This window comes from Prunus persica, chromosome G8 (assembly GCF_000346465.2).
Source record: "Prunus persica cultivar Lovell chromosome G8, Prunus_persica_NCBIv2, whole genome shotgun sequence".
Lineage (NCBI taxonomy): Eukaryota > Viridiplantae > Streptophyta > Magnoliopsida > Rosales > Rosaceae > Prunus > Prunus persica.
In genome coordinates, this window is record NC_034016.1 from 8,267,400 (window position 1) to 8,272,097 (window position 4,698).

Sequence of the window (4,698 nt, forward strand, 5' to 3'; positions counted from 1 at the left end):
GGATCGGAAGGACTCAATCGCCTCGACTCGGGCAGTAGCCAACTCTCGGCCTTCGATCTCTTCAGCTCTTCCACCTCCCTGGCCAGGGCCGCCTTTTGAACCAGCAAGGCGTTCTTCTCTCGGATGGCCTCCTGCGCCTCCGCCATTTTGCTCTTGGCTAGCTCATCCCGCCTCTTCAGCCTCTGGATCTCCTTGTCAGCCTTGGCCATGCTGACGTACATCTCGCCAAAGGCCTGCAAAACCAAAACCATGTTAGTCAATATACACAAATAATCCAACACAAATACATTCAAAAAAGGGCCTAAACACTTACATAGGCAGAGGTGAGGATCGTCTTTTGGGCCCGGTCGATGAAGGAAGAAGCTGGAGTCCTCGCCAGAGCCTCAGGGTCGCTCTTCACGCCTTCCAGGAAGACGTTCACTAAAGGCACCTCCTGCCGGTGCATAGCCAGGTTGACCTCCTTCTTCTGCTGGCGTAGCCTGCCGAAGTCTACCTTCTCTACCCCTTCAGCGAACACGGCCTCCATGCCGAAGGGTAGCTTCGGCGGTGCCTGCAGATCAAAGGGCGGAAGTCTCGGCCCTGACCCCATCACACGCTGATGAGCCTCCTCCAAGGCTTTCCTTTTCCCCAGCACGTCTGCGACCCGACCCTCATCATCATCCCTGGGTCGTTTTCCAGCACTCTTCTCAGCTTTCTTGGCCCGAGATTCCCTCAGCCGCTTCTGCATCTCGGCCTCATCAATGTCTACGGCCACCTTCGTGCTCCCCCTTATGATGCCAGCCACTGTATAAACAAACAACACAACTACATTAGTCACAACCACAAAAGGCTTAGCACACAACAAAAAGATAACCCAGGTACTTACTTCCTTGCAGCAGTCCGGACTCAAACAAATTCTTCTGCGTGACTAGGTTCCCGCACTCACGCTCAGTCTCTGATAGCTGCGCCCTCACCCACTCAACTTCGTCTTCTTGCTCCTTGGAGATAGGGCCCCACTTCACTGAACCTGCATCAAGAGTTAGAAACTACTTAGCCAGTTACACTGGCACAGAGGAAGTACAGAACCAAAAATAGGAGCCAAAACAACACAATCAGGCATTGGACAATCTTAAGGGATGGGGCAAGGACCTATAGACTGGAAGTGGGTAGGAATGTGCTGGACAACGCTCTTCCCTGGAGGACATTCCCAGTCCCCATAGGCCAAGCACCACCTGTTCCTCCAGGACTTTTGCGTTGTGGGCTTGTGTCCAATAAAATAGCCCCTCTCCTTCGCCTTTCGGCAATTAGCCTGTACCCAGCCAAAATTCCCCTGTTGCTTCGAAATGGAGTACAGGTACATGAACTGCTCAAACGTTGGCTCCCCTAACCCAGCCAACCACCAGGCGATATACACCCCATGAAGAAGAATCCAAAAGTTGGGATTATACTGCCCCGGTGCATACCCCAACTTGGCCAACATCATCTGAACCCACGGATGAAACGGCAGTCTGAAGCCGTGCCGATACATATCTGTAAAAATCATCACGGAGCCATCTGAGGGATATCTGACTACATCGGCCTCAGTGGGTAACCTCAAGCCCACATAGGCTGGCACACAAAAATCTGTTCGTAGCTGGGCCAATTTCGCTTCTGTAAGTGTATTCCGCCTCGGCAACGGGACACCAACCCGTATGTCTAATCCCTCTGACACCAAAGCCACGGCTATACCCACAGACCCTGATGGTGATGCCTGGTTGCTCGAACCCACTTCTTGCGTCTGAGGCAAGGCTAGAACCCGATTTGCTATGGCCTCTAACTCTATATAATTTCTCTGCATCTCCTTATATGCAGCCGACCCAGAGTCTCCCGATGGCTCAGCCCTCTCACCCCCAGGCCCTATCATCCTACTTTCTATGATTCCTTCCACCATACCCTCTGTCTCTGAACTTTCCTCTTCAGAACATATATATTGACTCGGCTCTTGACTCTCAGTATCATCCCCGCCGAAGGCAGGGGGGTCAAGACTTTCCCTATCAGAACTTTCAGACATCTACAAGTATGGAAAAACAAGAAAAAGGAACTAAATGCACATGCAGAGAAGATCGAACCACAACAACAAAAATTTGCCAAATCTTCATGCCAGGCAAGAATTCTACATGTTCATACATATGTTCAACATGTTCATCATGTTCATGCTCATGTTCAATGTGTTCTTCCTAACCTTCAACATGTTCATGCAAAACAAGACATTTCAATTCAAAAGTTCAAGCAAAATAAGGTCTAACCTTGTTCGTACCACCACGTACAAGTCGCCGGAAATCACCTCAGCCACAAGCACCACCACAAAACCTTCGCCGGAAATCTCTTCTCCTCCTCCTCAAATTCTCACAATTTTTCTCAACTCAAGCCAAGTGTGATGCCTTCACCACCCAAGTTCCTATTAAATAGCCAACTAAGGGTACCACGCCTCGTTTCACGAGCAAACCCTAGCACCCTTTCATATTCCCTCCTAAATCCCTTGTACCTACACAATTTGAAATTCAATTTTCAAAATACACAAACCAAAAAACAAAAAATTGAGGGAAATAGGGGCCTTGCCGAACGGCAAGGCCCGTGCAAAAACAAAATGGAGGCCCTCAAAATTCCAAGTTTGCTAGCCTACTCCATAAGCCCAATCCCACTTCAAGGCAAGGGCCCAAATTTTATCAAGACACCCAAACCACCCAAACCGATTTCACAACATAATTTAGCTGGGCTCGCCGAACGGCAAGACCCTCGCAGCAACAAATGGAGGACTCACCTGCCGAGTATGGACGGTCTAGCTAAACCCCGACGCGCTTAAGGTCCAGCTCCTCGGACAGCACTCGGTCTCGGCTCACAATCACACCAAACCACACCCTTGCCGAACGGCAAGGGCTGAGCAAACAAAAGGAGACGCCCCCAATCACCTTAGCTCGAACCACCAAACCTGCCCAGCTTCCCTTGTGAGACGCCTTGCTCGCCAAAACAGCCCAGCTCTTTGCGCGACGCTGTGCTCGCCAAAACTGCCGAAGGCCTCACGAATTTGCCCAAAACTCAACCTGCCGGAGGACATCCGTGTGAGACCACAACAAGAAAAACTCTCAACAAGCCCTTGCCGAACGGCAAGGGTTGAGCAACCACAAATATGGGCACGAACATACCTGCTGCACACGAAGAACCACCTCACGACCGCAGCCCCAAGTTCTCCTAGACCGAAGCCCAGCTACAACTCACTTGCCGAACGGTGAATAGCTTGTGGGGAAAACGGCGAACAACTACAATCGACTCACCTCGGCACAGGCCCAGCCCGGGTCTTCAACCCTTGCCGAAGCCATGGCAGCGTGCAATCCCCTCCAAATCCTTCACCTGGCGCCCGAAGTCACGACCTCAAGGACCCAAGCCCTTCCAGCGGAGATGCTTGCTTCTTACCGACAGCTCACCGAACACTCTCGAATTGTTCCTACCGTTCGGCAAGAACTTGTGGACGCAAAGGCTTGCTCGCTTCCTCCCACACGGCAGGGCTCACAATGGGGACTTTATATCCCCCATTCTCCCAACCCTAGCCCTTACTACCTCTTTTTGCAACCTGCCGAAGGCCCAAGAGAAAACACCCTTAACCAAGGCCCGACTCCGCATTCATAACTTGGTCAGCCTGCCGAACGGCAGGCATTGGGCAGACACAACGGAGCCCCCAATTTTCCAAAAGGCCCAGCCTGCCGAAGGCAAAAAAAAAAAAAAAAAAAAGGCTAGACCCTTGCCGAACGGCAAGGGCCATGGAGGCTTTGTGGGGAAGTCCAAAATTTCCAAATGGCCCGGCCATTCCCAAAAAAAAAAAAAAAAAGGAGCTAGATCCTTGCCGAACGGCAGGAGCCATGAAAGAATTGGAGTCTCCAAAATTTTCAAGGTACCCGGCTCCCCCGAAGGTCTGGCTCCCCTAGGGACCCAGCTCCCATCCTATCTGCAACATCCCCCAGTACCCAGGTACCCAGCTACCATGTGTTGACGCAACTCCTAGCTTGCCAACTTGGGGGACTAGGGAGTACCCTGCGGCTCCCAATGAAGCTGGAATGCTCGGTTACAATTACAAAAACTCACAAGTTCCCAACCCAGAAGTTACTTCTCGACCGCGAACTTGGGGGACTACTGTTTACACCATAATGAACCGAGCAAACCCAGCATCAAAGCGACTAGCACCAAGGCAGCCACGCCTTCTCCCATGCCGAAGGAAGACACACTTCCGAGGTGCCAGACACCTGCCGAAGCTCTCAGCTACCAAACCTAATCTCCAGGACACGTGTCGTCACCACAACGGCTTGCACAAAGTCCCACATTGGAACTTTGTGCAAAGCTCCCACTTTCACTTCCCTATAAATAGGGAACAGTACCCAGGTAAAAGAAAGAACGACTCTCTCACTTTTACTGTTACTCTGCCAGAATTACTACTTGTGACTGACTTAGGCATCGGAGAGCCTTCGGCCGGCACCACACCGGTGTCCGAAGCTTAACGATTGCTTCTCCTCTTTTTACCTTCTACAGGTCTCTCACCAACCCATTTCACCAAGGGCCTCAGCCCTCTTCTCTGCTGAAGACTCAGCACATCTAATCACTAAGTTGGACTCAATATTGGCCGGGCCATTTTGAGCGTCAACAAATGATATTAGGTTGTTTTGTTAAAGGGTTTTATGTGTATGCTTTGCG

General features: G+C 51.1%; 1 long non-coding RNA gene across 1 annotated transcript; it reads right to left on the bottom strand.

Moving 5' to 3' along the window:
* LOC109950759 lies at positions 641–2,502 on the bottom strand. Its single transcript, XR_002273058.1, has 3 exons — positions 2,265–2,502; positions 866–1,006; positions 641–783 (listed from the first exon to the last, which is right to left on the bottom strand). It is a non-coding gene; the product is annotated as an uncharacterized LOC109950759 (long non-coding RNA).